This window comes from Scardinius erythrophthalmus (genome assembly GCF_964197995.2).
Source record: "Scardinius erythrophthalmus genome assembly, chromosome: 10".
Taxonomy (NCBI): Eukaryota; Metazoa; Chordata; class Actinopteri; order Cypriniformes; family Leuciscidae; genus Scardinius; species Scardinius erythrophthalmus.
This window is the reverse complement of record NC_138230.1, coordinates 10,635,418-10,661,189: the sequence shown is the minus strand read 5'-3', so window position 1 is coordinate 10,661,189 and position 25,772 is coordinate 10,635,418. Positions and strand designations below refer to the sequence as shown.

Here is a 25,772-nt window from a genome sequence, read left to right as displayed (position 1 = left end):
TAAACACAAACTTTTATTTTGGATGCGATTAGTCAGTCGCTCAGCACTAATATATATATATATATAGAAATAATTTCTTTCTATAGATTTGAATTGCAGAAAATTGTATTCTGTTGCTGTGAACATCTCAATCATCACAAGCCTCTTGCATGTAATTGATTGTACCAGATTGTATAGATTACAATCATAATACAACACAACAAATACGAAACCTTTCCAATGTAATCCGACATAAAATGAAGTTTGTGTGTTTCTCACCCTGCCCGCTAAAGCAGAAACCGAGTTAATGAGTTTTGATTGGGCGTCAGGGTGCGGCAGTAGAGATGTGACAGTGTGATTACAGACACACTCAGCTGAGAGAGAAAACCCTGCGGCCACGCTCACACACACACACACACACACACACACACACACACACACACACACGCCTCCAGGCCTGGTGCCAACACTTGGGCGTTACATTACCCATAATTACACTCCGCCGCCCGCCTCTGTCACTCTGGAGCTTTTCAGAGAGAAATAAGAGATGGTGAAAGTTCCAGAAGGATAAAATTACAAACTGAAAGTGGCAGCTCTCTCCTCCCTCGCTCATTTGAAACAGACCCGCCGTCTCAGTCCCTCACGGCTCATTTTCACACCCATTCTCAGTCTTTATACAGAGATCAGGTGAGCCAGTTTGGCGTTTTCCCACCAAACCTGTACGTTACATCGGCAACTTGTGCATTTCCAGATTCCAGATGCATTTTATTGAAATACCAGCCGTTGTGGAATTTTCAGCCCACAGCTTTTACACGCCTCAGAAACAAAACACCCACTCGAGAGGCTTTAGTAGATCCAGGGCAGTTCAAGTTCAAATGTGAATGTAATTGTGTAGCAGACAGACTGTAGCGTGACATCACACATGTAGTTAGTCTCTGCATTACAAAGACTAATTACTTATCAGACATATCAGCCACCCTCAACACAATACAACGCTTGAGCAAGAACAGCTGAGGCTGTTTTATGGAGGTAGATTTGTGTCTTTATTATTCAATCAAAAAAAAGGTTGCTTCAATCAAAAAATATATTTTCAATCAAAAAAAAACGTTTCAATCAAAGAAAAAAAGTGTTTGAATGCAAAAATATATTTGAGACTCAAAAAAATGCATTTGAACACTATTTTTTTTTGCTTGAAAATGTTTTTTTTGATAGAAGTGAAGGTTTTTTTGTTTGAAGCAACTTTTTTGATTGAAGTATTGTTGTTTTGTGTTTGGGCCATATTATGGGTAGGACATTTGTGTCTTTATAATTCAATCAAAAAAGAAGTTGCTTCAAACAAACAAAACATATTTTCAATAAAAAAATCACTTCAATCAAAAAATAAACCTTTTCAATCATAGAAAAAATGTTTTTGAATGCAAAAAAATATTTGAGACTCAAAAAATTGCACTTGAACACTTTTTTTTTGATTGAAAATGTTTTCTTTGATTGAAGTAATCTTTTTTGTGTTTGGACCATGTTATGGGTAGGACATTTGTGTCTTAATTATTCAATCCCAAAAAAGTTGCTTCAATCAAAAAAAAACATTTTCAATAAAAAAAAAAATAATTTCAATCAAAGAAAAAACTGTTTAAATGCAAAAAAAAAAAAAATCATTTGAAGTGTTTTTTTTTATTGAACTTTCTTTTTTTTTGAATGAAGTGAAAAAAGTTTTGAAGTCGTTTTTTTTTAAAATCATTTTGACACAAACGTACCGCAGTGGGGGCGGGTGCTTCCCCATTGGTCAGACATGTTTGAGTGACAAGTGTCTACACCAACGACGTCTTTCTGACAAGCAAGTCATGGTCGCCACTCGCCAGCGAGCCAGGAAGCAGTGGTGGAGTTGTTGGTAAGTAGATAAAACCGTATTAAAATGATTGGTGTCACGTTATTAGCCTACTCTGTTTGATATTTCGATTAAACATACAGCTTGCTAACTTAGCTCACGTTGACTAATTTGTGTGATGGTGTTAGATATCTGACGCCTCATATTGTCAGGCAGGCTAGCAGGGTGCGCTAACGGCTAATTGAATTGTTTATTTCACTTAAGTAACGTTACAGAGGCTTGCTATGTGCTTGTGCTATATTGTGTTATAATACGTAACGTCATTAGTGGTCAAACAACAGTCCACAGGCCAACTGTTGCCCACAGCGCTGCCTGTTTAGCAGCAACAGGTCATGCAGAGCCTGAGTCTATCTTCTCACACAGCCCACAGGATTACAGCTATTTGACCGTCCCGCTCTCTCTCTCGCTCACGGGTAGTGGTCTCCCCACCATCACAGTCAAATGCTCGCAGACACAGAGGCAGATGCTGTTATTTTGAGAGCGGGGCTTACATATGCCGTCCCGTACGGAAAATAATGTTGCATACCACCGGTAACATGAATATATATTCCGTTGCTCGGTGCGCAAACTAGCTGTGTCAGGCATTATTTATAAGTAGCCTAATGTCCTGCACAACTCCACATGGAAAACTGGCAGTTCAATGAAGTGATGCTTATTGTCTGACATAGTGACACCTTCTAATAAAACATCTTACATAAACATGTCAATAAATCAACACTGAATAAGGCAAGACTTGTAATGGGTTGACAGGACAATACTATATGATATTAGAAATCTAAATAAATGAATACTAATTAAACAAACCATCTTGTCTTCTTTTCCAAAGATTTTCATTAAACTAAGAGCTTTTGTGTCTCAACTGAATGCCAAATTTACCAGAAGGATCATTATTGGCACAATACTTTAAGCTAGTAACTACTTGTACACTATGTCAGACAATAAGCATCACTTCATTGAACTGCCAGTTTTCCATGTGGAGTTGTGCAGGACATTAGGCTACTTATAAATAATGCCTGACACAGCTAGTTTGCGCACCGAGCAACGGAATATATATTCATGTTACCGGTGGTATGCAACATTATTTTCCGTACGGGACGGCATATGTAAGCCCCGCTCTCAAAATAACAGCATCTGCCTCTGTGTCTGCGAGCATTTGACTGTGATGGTGGGGAGACCACTACCCGTGAGCGAGAGAGAGAGCGGGACGGTCAAATAGCTGTAATCCTGTGGGCTGTGTGAGAAGATAGACTCAGGCTCTGCATGACCTGTTGCTGCTAAACAGGCAGCGCTGTGGGCAACAGTTGGCCTGTGGACTGTTGTTTGACCACTAATGACGTTACGTATTATAACACAATATAGCACTAGCACATAGCAAGCCTCTGTAACGTTACTTAAGTGAAATAAACAATTCAATTAGCCGTTAGCGCACCCTGCTAGCCTGCCTGACAATATGAGGCGTCAGATATCTAACACCATCACACAAATTAGTCAACGTGAGCTAAGTTAGCAAGCTGTATGTTTAATCGAAATATCAAACAGAGTAGGCTAATAACGTGACACCAATCATTTTAATACGGTTTTATCTACTTACCAACAACTCCACCACTGCTTCCTGGCTCGCTGGCGAGTGGCGACCATGACTTGCTTGTCAGAAAGACGTCGTTGGTGTAGACACTTGTCACTCAAGCATGTCTGACCAATGGGGAAGCACCCGCCCCCACTGCGGTACGTTTGTGTCAAAATGATTTAAAAAAAAAACGACTTCAAAACTTTTTTCACTTCATTCAAAAAAAAAGAAAGTTCAATAAAAAAAAACACTTCAAATGATTTTTTTTTTTTTTGCATTTAAACAGTTTTTTCTTTGATTGAAATTATTTTTTTTTGATTGAAAATGTTTTTTTTTTGATTGAAGCAACTTTTTTGGGATTGAATAATTAAGACACAAATGTCCTACCCATAACATGGTCCAAACACAAAAAAGATTACTTCAATCAAAGAAAACATTTTCAATCAAAAAAAAAGTGTTCAAGTGCAATTTTTTGAATCTCAAATATTTTTTTGCATTCAAAAACATTTTTTCTATGATTGAAAAGGTTTATTTTTTGATTGAAGTGATTTTTTTATTGAAAATATGTTTTGTTTGTTTGAAGCAACTTCTTTTTTGATTGAATTATAAAGACACAAATGTCCTACCCATAATATGGCCCAAACACAAAACAACAATACTTCAATCAAAAAAGTTGCTTCAAACAAAAAAACCTTCACTTCTATCAAAAAAAACATTTTCAAGCAAAAAAAAATAGTGTTCAAATGCATTTTTTTGAGTCTCAAATATATTTTTGCATTCAAACACTTTTTTTCTTTGATTGAAACGGGTTTTTTTGATTGAAAATATATTTTTTGATTGAAGCAACCTTTTTTTTGATTGAATAATAAAGACACAAATCTACCTCCATACTGTTTCTCAGAAGAACACCAGCGCAGACATGCAGGTAGAAGCACATTCACAGATTGTGCAATGATGTAACGAGATAAAAATGATAAAAGCTATGAGATAATGTTTAGCTCTTAAATTAAAAACCCAAGAAATCAAAATGACAGTTTTGTGGCTTACTTTATTTCTGCTATCTTTGAGGTGAATCTAGTGTCCCACTGTTATTTTAGTATTATTTGTATACTCTATTTATTAACATTTTAAATTGGCTTGTATTTTTATATTTTATATATTTTTTACTTTTTATTTTGTTTTTTAAGTTTCAGTAATTTTGTAATGTGCTTTTGTCATTGTTCTTAGTGGGTTTTTTTTTTCTGTTTATATATATATATAATATACTGTATATATTATTATTATTATTATTATTATTATTATTATTATTTTTAAACTTATTTCCCAGTAAAAATATGTAAAGAAAAATCTTTGAAACAAGATACAATTTAATTGAGAAGCACTCTTTTTAAATCTGGTTTCACTTGTTTTATCTGGTTCATCTTGTTTTTTCATGATCATTTTACATATTTAATCTGAAATATTTGTCCAAAATACATGTTCAAAATAGCCTATAATTTTTTGCAGTGTAAAATGAGAAAGTACCTCCTGCTTAGACGGGAAAAAAATATGGAAGAGCTCCTGCTCCCATTAGTATTAATTACATTGTCTTTCTTACATGAAGTTAAAATGGTTGTGTCATGTTGCTTTGCTCAATGAAGTGTTGTACAGTTAGTTTGATCAGATGTGGATCTCTCAGGCTCTAAGCGGCTGGAGTACGGAGGCTGCTCGTGGCACGAGGAATGTTTTGTTTGTTGCGGCTGTGAGAAGCCCATCGGCGGACAGTCGTTCATCCCAGATAAGGACGAGTTTTACTGTGTGTCCTGTTACGAGGGACGATTCGCCCCACGCTGCGCCCACTGCAAACAGGTGAGAGGAAAACTAGCACTCTTAAAAATAAAGATGATGATTCCATGAAGAACCTTTAACATCCATGAAACCTTTCCACTGGACAAAAGGTTCTTTAAAGTGGAAAAAGCCTATTAAAATATTCTTCACATAAAGAATTTTTTTTTTACTTTTAAGGAAAAAACAACGTTTTTTCATGCACTGCTCAATTTTGAGATTTTTCATAACGTGTTGTTTCAGACTAGTGGAAAGAAAACATCCAGAATACACTTTTAAGTGTTTACTTTATGGTACTTTATCTATTTGCATCTCTAGATTTCAATTACAGTTCATTTCTTTAAAGGTTGCTTTCTTAAAATTAGTTTTTTCTCCAGTTCAGTATCACTTACATACCAAACATTACAGTTCTAATATGTCAACAAAATGAAACACAAGTGAGTGCATAGTTAATTAGAAAATGCCTAATTTGCATATTTAAACATAATATTTCCAAAAACTTACAAAAATGTTTGAAATTCTTAATGTATTCAGTCAACACAGGAAGTATGGTGATATTTATTATTGTTAAAATTTTACCGTATTTATGTGTCTTGCCTTCAAAGTTGTTCACTGAAATGTTCTTTGGGAAAGTTTATTTTTTTCACTGTGACCCCCTTTGGAAACTTTACTTTTAAGAGTGTAAACTACACACATCTGAAGATTAATCTAAAACTGAGTATTTTTTGCTTTTAATTCATTGCTAACCTCGTTAAGTTGTACGCAGTGAATGACATTGTGTTTGGTCTCGTCTCCTCCAGATCTTGGTTCAGGGTGGCGTTACGTACAGAGACGAGCCCTGGCATAAAGAATGTTTCTTGTGTTCGGGTTGTAAAGTCCAGCTGGCCGGACAGCCTTTCACAACGCAGGGTGAAGATCCGTTCTGTGTGAAGTGCTTCAGTAACCTGTACGCCCAAAAATGTGCCGCCTGCGACAAACCCATCACAGGTCAGTGTGTGTTAATGTGTCCTTATAACAAGAGGATCTTCATTAGTAGTTCCTTCAGCTGAGAACAGAAACACTGGCAGAAACAAGAGACAGTTGTCACATAAACAGGGTCGTGTGTTTGGAGGCTGTTGAGTGTGTGTGAATAAACTTCTGCTTGTTCATCGGGACTCAAGAGTCTCTCATCCACCGGGTCATGACCTATGAGAATATAATATCTAACTCAAATATCAATATCAAATATCTCACTGTTTATATGTTTTAACCCTAAAGCCTATACTGTATCATATTTGATAGCCTACATACATTTCTAAAACATTATCAAAACTTTGCTGAAAACTTGTACACAATCTTCTACATACCATCTATTGTATGAGTAATAGTTTATACATTTTAGCAAATAAAAGATCTTTTAGTGTAAATTTAACTATAACGTCCCCCTTCAGGTCGTGGTTCACGTGTCTTTTTGCTGTGAAATCTTGATTTTTTTTTTAGTAAATGTAAGAAAAACGTTTATATTGTTATTAATATTTCAAGATGAACACTTGTTGGACTGAAGCAACTTTTATTTGTCACATTTATTTGTTCGTCTCTCAGTCATCATTGTTTTGAATTATACGTTTTGCCTCCCACAATAAAAACTACAGAGATTTGATCATAAAACTTAGCTTTTAAATATCATCTAACTAAGACATTATTGGGAGATATTGAGTGACAACTGATTTTTACATGCGTTTTATGAAGTCCGCTATACTGTTATAAAGATCTCAATGATTTACATTACAAACAATCAGAATTTCATCCATTTATGGGGCGTATAAATATCAGCAACAACAAATTGCATGTTTTTTCTCAGTTTGGACCTTTGAATATAATTGAGGTGTTTTTTTCCCTCCAATTATGAGCTTCATATTCTCACTAATCATATACTATTAGCCATAAAATTGTGTCGAATATGACATTCAACAAAAAAAAAGCACATATCCAAAAAAAAAAAAAAAAAGATTTAAAAATATAAAAAATCGTCCATTTAACAAATGTGTGTGTGTGTATATATATATATATATATATATATATATATATATATATATATATATTTTTTTTTTTTTTTTATTTTTTTTTTTTTTATTATTATTATTTTTTTATAATTTGTTTTGATTTTCTCATCCTCATCTCTGTCCAAACCCCAACGACTTCTTCTATGGAAAACAAAAGAAGATATTACGCAGAAAGTCCATGCTGCTCTTTTTCATTTAATGAAAGTGAATGGAGACTGGATACTCTAAAAGTGACAAATAAAAAATTTACAAAAGTAGACAAGCAAACCATGACTTAAACAGCCTCAGACCCCATTCACTTTTTTATTATGTCTATAAGAACTTCTTTTGTTGCACAGAAGTAAACAATATAAGTTTGGAACAACATTGAGTAAATCATCTTTAGCAGAATAACGCTGTAAAAAAATCCATAAAAAACAGAAAAGTTCTGTTTTACAGTTAAGTTTACAGACTTTTCTATTAACCATAAATCACAACACATGCAATGCATAATTCAAAATACGAGTAAAACGCCTGTGAAACATCAATATGGAAAATTCCTTCATTAACACATTGTTCCATATTTTTACAGACTTTTCTTAGAGTGTGTCCTTATCAATGTTTATTAACAATTTAAATAATGTTCATTTGAAATGATGAGTTTTAGAGATTTTAGAAACGGCTGCTCAAAATGAAACTCCTCTCAATGTTTTTGTCAGGTTTTGGAGAAGGGAAGTACGTGTCGTTTGAGGATCGTCAGTGGCATCAGTCGTGTTTTAAGTGTTCTGAGTGTTCGGTGTCTCTGGTCGGCGCTGGATTCTTCCCCGACGGGACAAAGATTCTCTGCAAAAACTGCAATACCAAATAATTCAAAACTGCTTCTGTAGATGTGCTGAAGAACAGACCGCTGTGTGATAGAAACACATTTATGAAACGTTTGACATCATTTATGTATGATACATGAAAGTTTAGGTTACATTCTCTCGAATCTGTATGTTAAAATATCTCCACTAGAATGACACATTTGATTGGGTAAATGTATTTCATGGTTTAAATGATAAACTCAAATAATTTGAACCGAACGTGTTTCGAGCCAAAGTGACTCAGTTTTGATTTTACGTTTGAGTAATTTTCCATGTGTTTGCATTAACATCAGGCCTTTAAATTCCCTCCAACATCAACATTCCTCAATGAAACTTACATCTGAACAAAACACACACTGAGTGTTAATATGTGAGGTGTGTGTTCAGCGAGACAGGATTGAATCATGTAATGATGCTTTAGAATCTGGACAGAAAATGTTTTTTGTATTAAACAGTGAATTTTACACTGCACTATTTTAATGCACATGCATTGGTGTTTTATCCATTCATTTTAATAATTCTCACATGAAATATTCACGTATTAATAATGATTTAACAAGTGGCTTCTTATTTGTGTTGCTTTCAAAAGAATACTTTTGACTTTGTTTTTAAATGTTTGATGTATTTTTACATATGAATGTCTTCAGTAAATCTGATCCTGCTGTCGTTTCCTTTCATAAAATATTTGTTACATACATAAAACAACAACTTTCAAATACCATTTGAGGTTAAGTCAAATTATGTTTTCACTTTAAAAACAAATAAAAGATAAGATATCTGATAAGATATTATGTCTCATTTTCTGGGGATATAAATCAAAATGAAGTGTTTTGTTGTTTAAAAAAAGCAACATTATCTACCAGTGGAGAAAGAAAAATAATCTGAATTCAGACAGAAACAAGATTATTTTTCATACCCCATTGGCAGATAATGTTGCTTGTTTTAAGCAAAAACTCACTTCATTTTGATTTATATCCCCAGAAAACAAGAAGTATGGCATTTTACTACTTTAGTAAACATCTTGATTTAAGAATCTTTTCACAAAACAAGACAAGACAAAAATACTAAGTAAGAAAAGCATCTTTTTTTCAGAACTAAAAGATGACTGTACTTTTGTAAAATTATTGATGGCAGAATTACTACAGGTTTTAAATTAAAATGAGGATTAAAAACATCACAAAGCAGAAATAATCTTTCCAAACCTTTATAAACATAATCTGTAACCATTGGTTTAAGAAATTCTCATGACTCTTCTGTTAGATGCAGTTGACTCTGTTTATGGAAATATGAAAATTGATGCTTTGTCCCAGGAGAGACTCCGGGTCCCATTAAAGCCGTTCTCTGGGGTCTTTGGTTTCATCTTGTGTCCTAAACCTCAGTGGACAGAACATTTGTCCTGCCGTCTCTGTTAAAACCATCAGAACTAAACAATCACTCGATCCATCATGTGTTAAATACTGCAACACACACTCAATACACAAACAGTGCATTAAAATGTGGATCCAATATATTCATCCATTACTGAATAGTGCAGGCATCATTATTAATCATAATCAGGACTAAAGATGCACGATCAAAATCTTTTTACCAGACATAGCACGCACAAAGAACAATTTTCACCAAGTAAACTAAAAACAAATCACTAAACAAATTAAACTGAACATTTTTAAATAACATGATAGTTCCAGGTTCCCTTTCAGTCGCTCACGTTCGACGTAACGTCGACGTGACGACGTAATTGGGATCACTTCAGGGAGCCCTATCAACTTCGAGTGTCTACAGAACGAGCCAATGAACGTTGGCGTGCGTGAATCGCGTCACGCGCCCCCGCCCCGCAGCGCGGGTATAAACAGGAAGCGGGCGCACGCACACATTGTCTTTCACTTCGGAGCCGAGTTTCTATGAGACTTTTTGTCTATCAGAATCAGCCTTTGAAGACTTCAAAAAGAGGATCATCTCTCTGTTCCTGTGTTGGTGTGACGGCGCGATCAGCGGTGGCCGCGAGCATTGCAGCTCTCAACTGCTGTTTTCACAGCACTGTGTTTGTGTTTGTGTGTGTGTGTGTGTGTCGGTTCGGTGGGCGTTTCCCCTGTGTGTGCATTCACACTGCGACTACCCCTGGGTGCCTCAACACAAAAGAGAGTTTTCTAAATCCTTTTTTATTTTTACTAAAAGAGCAACACAAGCGTGACCCTGCGTCTTTTTCAAGATGTCATTCCGCTTGTGCATTTCTGGATGCCGTCGTTCCCTGGCGCCAGCAGATGGCCACAGCAGTTGCCTCTCGTGTTTGGGCATTCAACACGCTGAGGCAGCTTTTGTGGATAGTTCATGTTCCCATTGCGGGAATATGACTATCGCAGCGCTGAGATCGAGACTCGCTTACCTCAAGGGAGGTGCAGTCCCCTCGCCTATACCCCGATCTAGTGTCTATTCTGCCTCGCAGAATAGACCTACTTCGGTGCATGACCAGGGTGATCTGAGGATTACCGTGAGGGCTTCCCCGTCGAGTCATCCTCCGCGGGCCCCTCACGCCTCACAAGCGCTGTCGCCATTGGGGCTCCTTAGTGAACGTCTTGGTCCTTCTCCGGAACGGCCAACCGTTTCCTTTGGGGCTCCGGCTGACGATCAGATGTCGATCGCAGCATCGGAGGGGGAGCTGTCCTCTGGAAATGACGACTCGGCTGCATTGCCCCCCTCGGGGTGTGTAGCGTTGTCCGAGCCAGATCCAGAATGGACTGCTATGCTTTCCCGGGCCGCCGAGAAGGTCGGGCTTGCGTGGAATCCTCCACCACGTCCCGAACCTTCTCGGTTGGACGATTGGTTTCTCGGGGCGGGCCGTGCTGGTTCTCAGTGCGCCGCCCCGGTACCTTTCTTTCCGGAAGTGCATGAGGAGCTCTCTAGGACGTGGAAGGCACCGTATAGTGCCCGAAGCCGTTCTAGTGGCTCCTCACCCCTCGCCACCCTCGACGGCGGGGCAGCTAAGGGGTATGTGGATATCCCCCCAGTGGAGCGGGCCGTCGCAATGCAGTTGTGTCCGGCGTCCGCTTCCTCTTGGCGGGGTAATCCACGCCTCCCGTCCAAGGCCTGTAAGTTTTCGTCCGGCTTAACGGCGAAGGCTTATAAGGCCTGTGGACAGGCTGCTTCCGCCCTCCATGCCATGGCGCTTTTGCAGGTCCACCAGGCCCAGGCGCTTATGGACATGAACGAGGGTGGTTCTGACCCAGAGCTCCTCCGGGAGCTCCGTGTGGCAACCGACCTCGCCCTCCGGGCGACGAAGGAAACCGCACGTTCGGTTGGTCAGGCGATGTCCACTCTGGTGGTCCAGGAACGCCACCTTTGGCTCAACCTGGCGGATATGAGGGACACCGATAAATATCGGTTCCTGGATGCCCCTCTTTCCCAGGTTGGGTTGTTCGGCGACGCGGTCGAGAGCTTTGCCCAACAGTTCTCGGCCGCACAGAAGCAGACGGAGGCCATCCGGCACATCCTGCCCCGGCGGACCCCTGCTGCTCCCACCCGTCCGCCGGCCGCAGACCCTCCGTCTACTCGTCGCCGTGGTCGGCCTTCTGCGGCGTCCTCCGCTCCCGCCAAGCCCCAGCAGCAGCAGCTATCATCCAGGCCTCAGCGTGGAGCAAGCCGCAGGAAGCCGACCCCGCCCGTCCAGGCCGCTGCCAAACCAGGAGGCAAGCGACGGTGCAAACGACCCTGAGACGGGCGGCCCGGAGGTGGATCAAGTTGCTCTTCAGGAGATGGCGAAGGCGCCACTCCTTCCCCCGGTGGAGGGCCGGGCGGAGAATCTTTTGTTTCCTTTTCTTTTTGTTCCGCCACTGACCCACGGGTCAGTGGTACCCACATTTTCAAAAAAAGAGCAATTTCTGAAACCTCTGGGCCCCAAGAGGGCGCGCTTGGCAGTCGACGACGCTGCCATGCCTTGTCACTCCCGAGCCCCTCTTTCATCGCCAGCGAGCAGCAGTGGCTGTGTTCCGGACATGCTGTCGCCTCCACACACTCACTCTGCCCTTCGACGGAAGCAGGTATGTGCTGCACCACACACTCAGACCCCACTTCGGGCCGCTGTGCCGTCCGAGTCGGGTCCCTGCATTCCGCCGCGCTGCCCCACCCCGGGTACGTCTGTGGTGCCGTTAGTCCCGCTTGCTCGATCTCTGGGAGCCTGGTTAACGCTTCCCAGCCCGTCTCGCTGGCTCATCCGTACCATCAGACTCGGCTATGCGATTCAGTTTGCCCGGCGCCCCCCTGCTTTCAAGGGCATCCTGTTCACCCGTGTTCTGGCGGACAATGCCCCCGTGCTCAGGGCGGAGATCGCAGTCCTACTGGCGAAGGACGCGATCGAGCCAGTCCCTCCAGCCGATATGAAGACCGGCTTCTACAGCCCGTACTTCATTGTACCCAAAAAAGGTGGTGGGTTACGACCAATCTTGGACCTGCGCGTCCTGAACCGGTCCCTTCACAGGCTACCGTTCAAGATGCTTACGCAGAAACGCATTTTCAAATGCATCCGTCCCCAAGATTGGTTTGCAGCGATCGACCTGAAGGACGCGTACTTTCATGTCTCGATTCTCCCTCGACACAGACCGTTTCTCCGCTTTGCGTTCGAGGGACGGGCATATCAGTACAAGGTCTTACCCTTCGGGCTGGCCCTGTCGCCCCGCGTCTTCACGAAAGTCGCGGAGGCGGCCATTGCTCCCATGTGCGAGCGTGGTGTTCGCATCCTCAACTACCTCGACGACTGGCTGATTCTGGCCCAGTCGAGAGAGCAGTTGTGCGAACACAGGGACATGGTGCTCAGTCACCTCAGCCATCTAGGGCTTCGGGTCAACTGGGAAAAGAGCAAACTCACCCCCGGGCAGAGGATCTCTTTTCTTGGTATGGAGTTGGACTCGATCAACATGACAGCGCGTCTCACCGAGGCCCGTGTCCAGTCAGTGTTGAACTGCGTGAGCACGCTCAGACGCAGAACAGCGGCACCACTGAAACTGTTTCAGAGGCTCCTGGGGCATATGGCATCTGCAGCCGCGGTTACGCCGCTCGGATTGCTTCATATGAGGCCGCTCCAACACTGGCTCCACGATCGAGTCCCGAGATGGGCGTGGCAGAGCGGCTCGTGCCGGGTCCAAGTGACTCCGCACTGTCGCCAAACTCTCAGCTTGTGGTCGGACCCTTCGTTCCTGCGGGCAGGTGTTCCCCTGGAACAAGTGTCCAGGCACTCTGTGGTCTCCACGGATGCCTCTACCACCGGCTGGGGGGCCACGTACAACGGGCATGCAGCTTCAGGTCTGTGGACGGGGCCTCAACTGCATTGGCACATCAACTGCCTCGAGTTGTTAGCAGTACGTCTTGCACTGAGCCGTTTCAAAACGCTGCTACTAGGCAAGCACGTACTGGTCCGTACGGACAGCACTGCGACCGTTGCGTACATCAACCGCCAAGGTGGTCTACGCTCCCGCCGCATGTCACAACTCGCCCGCCATCTCCTCCTTTGGAGTCAGAAGCATCTGAGGTCGCTTCGTGCCGTTTACATTCCGGGCCTGCTCAACCGTGCAGCCGACGAGCTCTCACGGCAGCAGGTGCTACCGGGAGAATGGCGACTCCATCCCCAGGTGGTCCAGCTGATTTTCAGGCGCTTCGGGACCGCTCAGGTAGATCTGTTTGCCGCCCCGGACACGTCTCATTGCCAGTTGTTCTATTCCCTGACCGAGGGGACCCTCGGCACGGATGCTCTGGCACACAGCTGGCCCCGGGGCCTTCGCAAGTATGCGTTTCCCCCAGTGAGCCTTCTTGCACAGACCTTGTGCAAAGTCAGGGAGGACGAGGAGCAGGTCTTGTTAGTTGCGCCGTATTGGCCCAACCGGACCTGGTTCCCGGAACTAGTGCTCCTCGCGACAGCCCCTCCCTGGCCCATCCCTCTGAGAGAGGACCTGCTCTCTCAGAGACGGGGCACCCTATGGCACCCGCGTCCAGACCTCTGGAAACTCCATGTCTGGTCCCTGGACGGGACGCGGAGGTTCTAAGTGACCTACCCCCTGCGGTAGTTGACACCATCACTTCCGCTAGAGCCCCCTCTACGAGGCGCCTCTATGAATTGAAGTGGAACCTGTTCGTTGACTGGTGCTCCTCTCATGAGGAGAACCCCCGATCTTGCTCGATCAGAGCCGTGCTTTCCTTCCTGCAAGAAGGGCTGGAGCGAAGGCTGTCTCCCTCCACCCTTAAAGTGTATGTTGCCGCTATTGCCGCACATCACGATGCTGTTGATGGTAAGTCTTTGGGAAAGCATGACCTGATCGTCAGGTTCCTGAGGGGAGCGAGGAGACTGAATCCTCCTCGCCCACTCTCTATACCCTCTTGGGACTTGTCTCTGGTCCTTTCGGCACTCCAGAGACCACCCTTTGAGCCTCTGCAATCAGCTGAGTTAAAAATTCTGTCCTGTAAGACAGTACTCCTGGTTGCATTGGCCTCTATCAAGAGGGTAGGGGACCTGCATGCATTTTCGGTCGACGAATCGTGCCTAGAATTCGGCCCGGATAACTCTCACGTCATCCTGAGACCCCGGCCCGGATACGTGCCCAAGGTTCCTACCACTCCCTTCCGGGACCAGGTAGTGAACCTGCAAGCGCTGCCTTCGGAGGAGGCAGACCCAGCCCTGGCTTTTCTCTGTCCCGTTCGCGCTCTGCGTCTGTACGTGGACAGAACACAAAGCCTCAGGACCTTATATCAGCTCTTCGTCTGTTACGGAGGCCAGCAGAAAGGGAAGGCTGTCTCCAAGCAGAGGATGGCCCACTGGATAGTGGATGCCATCGCCTTGGCTTACGAAGCCCAAGGCGTGCCCTGCCCGCCTGGGTTGAAAGCCCACTCCACTAGGAGTGTCGCTTCTTCCTGGGCGCTGGCTCACGGCGCCTCGCTGACAGACATCTGTAGAGCTGCGGGCTGGGCGACACCTAACACGTTCGCTAGGTTTTATAGCTTACGTGTTGAGCCGGTTTCTTCCTGTGTGCTCGCTTCTACTAGCCGGTAACACCGAAGTTCCCGCTCTAGTGTCGGCTTGCTGCGCCACTCCCTTCCTAGGAACGGATACGTGCGCTTTTTACTCCAGTCAAGTTCCCCATTGGCGAACCCTGTGAGTTCCTCCGCACCCCTTCGGCAGTCGGACGTTGCGGAGCGTCCGACGCCAGGCCTAGTGCTCGTATGCTTGTGTAACTTGTGCTAGGCTGGGTTCCATATGTGGTGATCCCTGCGGCGATCCCATATGTGTATTCTTCCACGACCAGTTCCCTGCGGTGAGCCCGTGTCTTCCCTTGGCAGAGTCTGCTCTGCCGTCACTGTCCGGTGTGTCTCCCCCTTCGGGTGGAGCCACCCCAGTGACATTCCATATGTCGCACTGCCCCTTCGGCCAGTCCATATGTGTATTCTCCACATGTTACCTCCCTTCGGGCAGGATGTGGCTCCGCAGCGTTCTTTCCCCTGGAGAGGTACGCTTTCCCAGTGTTATCCAAGAGTTCCGCTGTGTGGGGTATAATGGAACAGCAGTTGAACTCCCTCTACGCAGATCTTCCGCCCCAGCAGTTGGGGGTCTGAGAGTCTTGCGTAGGGCGCTGGATGTGGCAGCAACCGTGGCGTTTTCCATGGGATCCCAATTACGTCGTCACGTCGACGTTACGTCGAACGTGAGCGACTGAAAGGGAACGTCTCGGTTACTGATGTAACCCTCGTTCCCTGAAGGAGGGAACGGGAGACGTAACGTCCCGTCGCCACCGTTGCTGACCATCGCTGCATGGCCGTCACAAATCTCGGCTCCTCAGCGAAAAACAATGTGTGCGTGCGCCCGCTTCCTGTTTATACCCGTGCTGCGGGGCGGGGGCGCGTGACGCGATTCACGCACGCCAACGTTCATTGGCTCGTTCTGTAGACACTCGAAGTTGATAGGGCTCCCTGAAGTGATCCCAATTACGTCGTCACGTTGACGTTACGTCTCCCGTTCCCTCCTTCAGGGAACGAGGGTTACATCAGTAACCGAGACGTTTTCCATGACTGTGTGAACCTCATTGTTTGTGTCTATATTTTCTGATTTGAAACTATATAGCGCCACCTAGTGAACATACCTGTATGAGTTTATTTACTGTGACTAGTTTAATTTAAAGAGATAAAGTTTTCAACTCTTTCTCTCAGGACAGAATATGTGACTAGCTTTCTATCCTGAAAGAAGGAACATATTTTTAATAAGGTTTCATTTTATAAGGTTTTATATTTGTATCTCTACTTCATATCAGCGCCATCAGATATTTTAAAGGTCCTATATTTCATGAAAAAATGTATTCAACTGTATCAATGAAAAAAATTAACATTTAAATGAATCTGATGTGTTTTTACAGTGGTCTAATTTTCTATTCTTATGGTTACGGTTCTTCTTCTTCTTCTTCTTTTTCTTCTTCTTCTTCTCTTTTTTTTGAATCATTGTGTTTTTAGGTATACTTTGAGGATGAATATGGTAATCATACAGTTCTATGATAAATATTGAGGTATCACCATCTGATTTACCACAGTATTATCACAGATCATTTTGTGATTGAAATGGTTGAAACAGCTTTGATATACTTTATCATGTTATCATAGACTGTTTTATTTTGATGTAAAAAAAAAACAAAAAACATTTCCCTTTGTCAGGTTGAGATGGGAGAAAACAATGGCATGAATAATTATGAAAAGATGAAAATAAAATAGTTAAACAAGCATTATACTTTTAATTATAATTTGCAATTATAACTAGAAATTATTGATTTTAACAATGAAAAACAAATGATGAAAAAATAGCAAAACATGTTTAGATTTTTTATTATATAAATCATTTTCATTTATTGTGTTTGACGTGTGTGATGATCAGTGGAGTTGAGTTTTTACCTCCATCATTATTGCACGGGCAAAACAATGGATAGAGTTTCCCAGTGAAAGACTGATCAGTGAAAGAGTAGAGATGAGAGCTGGACTCCACATCATAAAAGGAGAGCAGACCCTCCTCATAATCCACAAACACACCGACCCGCTGCGGCTTCACTCTCACACACAGAGAGACAGGAGAATCAGCACAGGCTTTATATTCATTCCCATTCCTCAGTCGCACTGTCCAGTATCCATTACTGGGACTCGCTGTGATCTCTCCCTTCCTGTTAATGGATTCTCTGGCCACTCCTAAATCCCAGTCAGTCTTTCCCTTCACCTGCACCTCAAAATAAAATCTCCCTGAGGAAAATCCCTCCTTTCCCAGGACAATTGCATATCTATCAAATCTCTGTGGTTTGTCTGGGAGTTTCTGCTCAATGTCTTCATCTCTCACTTGTTTTCCATCATCAGACAGGATGAGTTTAGGATGAGCTGTATCAGGATCCAGAGTCACATCCACTGAGAAAACAGAGAATATGAATCACAACTTAATACAGATATTTAGTGATGATGTTTGTAATATGTAATCAGTGTTTAATCATACTGTGGGTCAGTGATGAAGCTGTGAGTATCTGAATGTAATCTAGTGTAGTGCAGACAGCACACTGTACCTGCATACTGCTGTCTCCTCTTCAGTTCTGTAGAGACTCTCTTCAGTTCTATAGATGAGACTCTCTCCAGTTCTGTAGAGACTCTCTCCAGTTCTGTAGAGACTCTCTTCAGTTCTGTAGAGACTCTCTTCAGTTCTATAGATGAGACTCTCTCCAGTTCTGTAGAGACTCTCTTCAGTTCTGTAGAGACACATGACAATAAAACACCATCAGATCTTTGACATGTTTATGTGTGAATTATAGACAAGATTTAAGGTTATATTTAAAGAATTGTGTAAAACATCATGTTTTATCTGATCAATGTTTCTCTGCTGATATTTAGAGAATCCCTGAACTCCTATTGTGTTTGAGCTTGAAATATTCCTCCTTTTTAGAACATCTTTGGGAATGTTTTGTGAAACATTTGATGACATTTTTATTTGAGATATTTCTATGCCCAATGTTATTCATCTCAGTTTTGGAGTGGATTAGTGTTGTGGTTATTCACTAAAGACAACACTATAAAAAATTATCTTTAAGAAAATGAAAACGAAAGCCCAGCACTGCAAAGCTGTTTGAACTACAGGTCAGAAATCTTGCATTGCAGCATGAATAAATTATACATTTATAAATTATAAACTACTCCGGGCTCGGTAGGCTATTCGGCCCGAACCCAGAGTACTCCCCCGTACTCCTGGCTGTAGAAGAATGAGCCAAGAGTGAGGAGTCGGGGTGGTGGAGGGATGCTGAAAAACTGTCAAGGAATGTTAGGTGAGTTGACAGAGTGAATATATATATGCTTCCTCTCATGCTGATAGTGTAGACAGTAATTGTCTGATGACGAGTTGATTGGATTGATTATTTGAACGTGCTCCTCCTGAACTTTGTTTATAAAACATCATGTGTGTTTAAGTTACGCAGATGTTCATAAATAGAAATTAATTTAAAAAAAAACAATTTATTATCCCCAGTCTACCTTAATTTATTTACATAAAATAGCAAGAAAACAAGAACTTTACCTCTGTTTTTATGAGCAAACACAGTTATGAGTATTCCAGCAATCACAATGAGCACAACTATAACTGAAATCAGGATGACTGATGTTCTCCAAGAATTAAACATATTATCTGCAAAACAAAAAAGTAAATCACATTGTTTAAATCAAACATATTTTACCGGTGTTTACGTAATGTTCCGTTTTGAAAGGCACATACACAGGAAAATGTTGATACAAAACTGTATTATAAACCTAATGCTGTTATTACCTATAGCTTCACATAATAAGCTGATAATCATGAATTCTTTTTACTGCATCAAAAATGTCATGTGAACATAACTGACAAGTACAGTAACAGATACGTATACAGATATGTACTTACTTGTGGTCTTAATCAGTGTCTCCAGCATGTGATGTCTCAGTTTGACTCTGCAGTGAATCTTGTCGTTACTGTCATATACAGTGACGGTGTGTTTGACACTGAATCTGTCTGTGTTTCTGATTGTCTCTGTAGTTTCTGAACTCAAACTGACTCCTTCACTGTCCAGCCACTCAAGATCAGGTTCAGGATACCAACCTTCAGATTCACAGTGTAGATGAAGCCCTCCTGAACGATCAAACCCATCTACAGTGATCACTGGAGGACTTCCTATAGCTACAGATCGACAAGAACATTCTGTTGTTATTCTGGCTTTTTTGAGTAAGTTTGTTCAGTGAAAAGAGCATGCTATAGTTTTCACTGGTTTCCTCACCTTCAATTCTGACATCAACAGTGGCGTCATCATACCAGGATTTAGACTGAATAAAACACTTATAACGTCCTTCATCAGAGACTTGGACTGTTGAGAGTTTAAGTGATGCGTTTCCTCTCTGTAGTTCTTGATGATTCAGTTTTGTTCTTCCTCTGTAGGACTGAATCTGATCTGTGTTTCTGTCTTCATGATTATCATAGAGATGCACTAGTGAGTCTTTCAGATCAAGTCTAAACCACTCCACTCTCATGTCCACAACACTGATGTTGGGTTTGACTGAACAGGGCAGAATCACATCTTCACCAGCTCCAGCAAATACAGGATCCGCAGGTCCCACTACTTCATACTGCTCTGTTACAAGAGAAAGAGAGCCGGTCTGAACTACACACCCTAAAGGTTTTTACTCTAATGTTGTTCCAGAAAAACAGTACTGTGCAATAAATATAAAGTATTATTCACAATGATGAATAAATTACCTGATCTTGAATCAGTAATTCCACTAACAAGCAGGAGAGTCAAACAAATGAACTTCATCTCTGAGACACAGATGCTAAAAAGAAAATATGAAATAAGAGAAAACACTACAGAAAAGTGTGTCAGCATACATGCTTTTTGCCTTAGAAAAATACCTCAACCTTCTGTCCAAAAGCGAGATACACATTTACAATCACTTTTTATAAATGTGATTTTCATCTGCAGTTTAGCAGGTTTGTGTTCAGTCTGTCTGCGGGTCAATTACTTCCTGTTTCTTTAGTGTGGTTCTGTTCAACTTAATTCGACATAAAGCTACAAAACCAGTTCACTTCCATTAGAAACCTGTTCAGCACAATCTCTCTTATATTTCTATCTCTTACCTGTGAGGATCAGATGTGTCCACAAGACTCTTTGAACGGATCAATAAATATTCTGTAGTTTAAAGAGGTTGATGTTTCAGGAGTCCATATTGTTGTTGATCAAGTTAGTTTCACTTTCTCTGAATCTCTCTGAACTACATGTCAGAGCTCCTCCTGTATTCACACATTTACATTTGTCCCAGTATTCGGTGTGTTTGGTTCTTGTGTGTCTGTAATGGGACTGATGTTTCTATCAGGTCATGAAGAAGAGATTTCAGCAGACTTGCAAAAGCTTGATTGTTTGGCAACATTGGTCAAGAGTTTCCAGGACAAATGCAGCTCAACTTAGACAGTCATCAATGGAGAAAGTATGGCACGTCAGTGACATTATTAATAACAGGCCATCCCATAATGTATGAGAAGACAAAGAGAAAACTGGTCAGGGATATTCTCAAGAGACCTACAGTAACATGAAGAGTTGCAGCTCTTTCTGGCAAGTACTGGTTTCTCCCGACATGTGACACTATCTCCTGTTCTCTGTCTGGGCAACGGGGCAAAGACACAAACCTTTCCTGATTAAAAAACATCCAAGCCCAGTTAAACTATGCAAAAACATAGGAAAATGTGTTATGGTCTGATGAGACAAAGATTGAACTTTTGCGCCAAATTTGTAAAAGGAATGTTTGGCACAAAAACAACACAGCTCAACATTAGAAGAACAGACCCTCGGTGAAGCATTGAGATGCAGCATTGAGCTTTGAGACTGCTTTTCTTCAGCTGGAACTGAGGATTTAGTGAAGGAGGGAATCATGAGTAGCTCCAAGTAACAGTCGATTTTAACACAGCTGAAAATAAAGAGAACTTTCAACTTTCAGCATGACAATGATCCAAAACCCACATCTAAATCAACAAAGAAGGACTTCAGCAAAAGAGATGAATGTTTTGTAATGGTCCAGTCAGAGCCCAGACCTGAATCCTATTGAAACTCTTCAGGTCAACCAGGTCACAGATGACCATGTACAAGAGATGACCTAGCAATTTAAAGGGCACCTATTATGCCCCTTTTTAGAAGATGTAATATTGGTCTTGGGTGTCCCCAGAATGCATTTGTGAAGTTTCAGCACAAAATACGCCACAGTTAATTTATTATAACCATTTGAAAATGTCATTTTTGGGGCCCGTTTTAAAAAGAGCTGTTTTGGTGTGTACCACCTTAAATGTAAATGAGCTGCATATCCCCGCCCTGCTGCTGGACCTAGATGATGAAGAGACTCCGGCACAGAATAAACACGAATGAGAATGGACTAAACGTATCGGAATGGTTATTTGATACATTTCTGTACTTACAAAGTTTTAATCGCATCCCTTTTGCCATTATGGATGTGCAACACACACACACACACACACACACACACACACAAACTGTGATAACGTTCGCGCAATTTTTTTAAACTACACACACACACACACTACTGTGAAGTACAAACGAATTTTTTATTTATTTCTTAAGGGGAGGGAGATAGACGTTTATATAGCCTACTGTCTATGGAGATAGAGCAGACCTTAATTTATTTACATTTGTAAATGCTGCAAAAAAATGCCTACGTGACATAAAACTGTCTGACGTTGTTTGTTGAGACATCCTATGACGACGACAATAAATAGCTTTAGACGGATTTGTTGTTGAACTTGCTGACATCGATTGAAATGACTATTTGCTCAAAAATCATTACTTTTTCTGGAGGTGACGTTGGATCGCGAACTGTAGGCAACGATCCACACTCTAGGATTAACTTTGACCCTCGTTCACTAAACACTAAACAGTCAGTCAGAAAATGAATCTCGTATTTAGGAAGTTTAAGTGGTGCCTTTTCTTCATAAATAAAATCCATCCGCTGCGTTTTCAGTGGCTCTGATGTCAGTGAAGACTAGTATGTCCATTCTTACATCCCACAACACACTTCTTAGGAGACATTACCGGCTGTCGTTGATGGAGGATGCAGATCACCGAGGGCGGGGTCTATGCCAAAACCAGATGTCAATCAAATCACGTCGGTGGGGCTTAGCTCATTTCTACGTCACAATGAGGAAAATCTAGAACAGGGTGTTCTGAGACAGTGCTTATGATTTATTGAGATAGTAAAAAAACTACTGGGTGGATTTTTATCATTCTAGGGTGGTTTTGCTCACACACTGCCAACACACATTTATGTTCAAACACCATGTAAAAGTGAATTTTGCATAATAGGTGCCCTTTAACAGATCTTAAATGTTTGCAAAGAAGAGTGGGAAAATATTCCTAAATCAAGATGTGCCAAGCTGATAGACTCCTGTCCAAACAGACTGAGTAATAAAATCAAAGATTGCTTCAACTAAGTATTATTGCAGGGGAGCGCACACTTTTGCAAGCAGTCATTAAAGGTTTTTATATATATATATATATATATATATATATTTTTTTTTTTTTTTTTTTTTTTTTTTCTCTAAAATATGTCACTTTTGTTTTCAGTAGCATTGCATATAGGTTGTAACTTTTACAATAAATGTGCAAAAGTTTATTTTGAATCATTTTTTACATCACAAAAACCAACCAGTTTTTTAAATATCCACTAGAGTGACGTCACTAGACTATAGAGACTGTAAAAAAAGGTTTAGACAAGAAGCAGTCATTTCCAAAAGTCTCCAGCAGAGGACGCCATTCTCTCACAGCTGTTATCTCTCTATAAATTACAGAAACGTCTGTCTGTCTGTGTGTGTGTGTGTGTGTCTGTCTGTCTGTCTGTCTGTCTGTGTGTCTGTTAACCACATATCTCTCGAACCGTTAGTCCGATGGATTTCAAACTTGACAGGTGTCTCGCTACGGTCACGAGTAAGTGCAGTGCCAAGTTTGACGTTGTTTGGATGAGAAATGCTAAAGATATCGTTAAATATATCATTTTTAAAAGGTTGTGGTTTAAAAATAAACATTCTGACATTAGAGGGTTGTATCGGTCAAAGAAGCCCCAAGAAGGTTGTGGTTTAAAAATAAACACTCAGTCAGCTACACTGTTTACTTCTGAATATTATAGTTTGGTTCCAGAACGTGATAAATCCATCTATCTATAAATTACAGAAACGTCTGTCTGTGTGTTATTCGCATATCTCTCGAATGTGAGATAACCACTAAATGTGTGAAAACCACTATTTTCTGTTTCAAACTTTCACATAGCATCTTTAGGTTATAATAACATAAAAAATTCAAATCCAGATTTTGATTTTCAAAGATTTATTATAAAAACGGATTATTTTTCCCCAAAAATGCAATAAATTCATGACTTTTTTTTTTCAAAATGCAATTAATCCATTGAAACAATATAAAGTTATTTTTGATCATATTGCCATCGCAAGAAATATCTCCTGAACTTTTTTGATGGCGATCAGCTCACAAAAACTGATTTTGCACGGGCACTTTGCACTGCTCCCTGAATTGAGGCGCTTATTCATTTGTGGATGTAAACTGAATCTGTAAGTCAGCTATGCTGTTTACTTCTGAATATTATATTTCATTCTGGTGCGCTTAATGCTATCGCTACTGTGTAATAGTAGCCTATGCTATTCACCAACTAAACATCCTATTCAATGCGTTCACAGTCTCTTTCACGGGCATCATTTGTAGTAGCCTATTCACAAACTGTTTGCTCAAGCATAGCGTTTTCTCGGAGTTCACTGTGTGCTTTCTACCATGCACAAATAAAAATGTCACTGAACTTTTGCTGTGTAATTGTAACAATGAGCACTCAAACACACCAAACCAACAATTACTAAAAACACACACAAAAACTGATTTTGCACGGGCATTTTTTGCACTAGTCAGTTAAACAAACAGAAACATAAATGTCTCTTTAATATGGAATGCCAAAGCTGCCAATATTAAAAATAAATAAATACATAAATAAATATACAAATAAATGTAAAAAGAAAAAAGAAATAAATATATATATAAATAAATATACATAGAAAAGCAAAAAAACGAAAATAAATAATTATTTATACAATTATTTCCTTATTTATGTATTTATTTTATTTTTTCCATATTTATTTATTTATTCTTTTATTTATTTATATATTTATTCATTTATTTATTTATACATTTATTTATTTTTACATTTATTTATTTCTACATTTATGTATTTCTACATTTATTTATTTCTTCATTTATTTCTTCCTACATTTCTTCCTGCGTAGGATAATGAGGAGGGGGTGGTTTACCTCAGACATAGCAATCGAGCTCAGAGTAAGCGAAGGCGAAGGGTTGAGGCCACAGTGACACCCTGTGGCGAAATACAATAAGTATAGCTCACTGACGTTGATACGGTCTGTGACTGCGAGGTATATGGTCAAAATCCTAAATCTTACTGTGTGACATGGATAGGCTACTCTTTATTCCGGACATGGCCGTAGAACATCGTTTGTCTGGATTTGTAAAATGTCCTGGGCAGGCCCGGCTGCAGGATGAAATGACTGAGGGGGCATGTGAAATTGTTAAGGGGGCTTAACTTTATACCATCAATGAACAATACACACTGATAACTTGCTTAGTAAAAAAGATAAGCCAGCGTCATTTATTATGCATATATTAACCCTTTCACGCTTAATTTTAATATTCTGAGTTTTTTCAAGGCGACTGTTATTTTAGAACGTTCCCCCTTAATGTTTCCATGGCGACGCGTCATATTTGTCACGTGACACACCGCAGCCACAATAACTCTGATGTATCGCTTTTATTTCCTTTTCCCTTTTTTATTCAAAATATTCACAAACTTGATTACCATGTCATCAACTATCTGATATTCCGATTCTCAAAAATGTGTATGTGAGTGTGTTTGGTCATTTAAAAACCTTTATAACTAATCTTGATCTTGATCTAACAGTCACTAACGAGATCTTTGCGCCGCAGTTCAGAGAATCCTGTGGCTGTGAGTCATCAGTTTCTCCCGAAAAATAAATGCACGAAAGTGGTCGGTGAACTGTGAGAAGAGTAAACTTTATAGTTACTTCCACTGTGTTTGTCTGATATGAATAACACACGTCGGAAAATTATATTTAAAATGCAATGGTCTCGTTTCAAAAGCATTGGTCAATATGCTTGCGTCGACTTCACTGTAGCCTATATGTGCCCTGCTTCCTTTCCGTGAGTTCTGACCGAAAAATGGAAAATATCAAGCGCTTGTTTCAGAGTCCCTGTTTCATGTTTGTTAGCCCAGGACATTTTACAAATCCAGACAAACGATGTTCTACGGCCATGTCCGGAATAAAGAGTAGCCTATCCATGTCACACAGTAAGATTTAGGATTTTGACCATATACCTCGCAGTCACAGACCGCATCAACGTCAGTGAGCTATACTTATTGTATTTCGCCACAGGGTGTCACTGTGGCCTGAACCCTTCGCCTTCGCTTACTCTGAGCTCGATTGCTATGTCTGAGGTAAACCACGCCCTCCTCATTACCCTACGCAGGAAGAAATGTAGGAA

The 25,772-nt window shown here is 41.1% G+C and overlaps 1 pseudogene across 1 annotated transcript in view; it reads right to left on the bottom strand.

Moving 5' to 3' along the window:
• Positions 1-25,772, bottom strand: part of LOC308697321 — a 39,667-nt pseudogene that overhangs the window by 7,634 nt on the left and 6,261 nt on the right. The window contains exons 7-8 of the transcript XR_014032255.1: positions 17,003-17,547; positions 11,396-11,485 (exon numbers count right to left, since the gene is read on the bottom strand). The product of XR_014032255.1 is annotated as an uncharacterized misc_RNA (transcript). The remainder of the gene's footprint in view (positions 1-11,395; positions 11,486-17,002; positions 17,548-25,772) is intronic.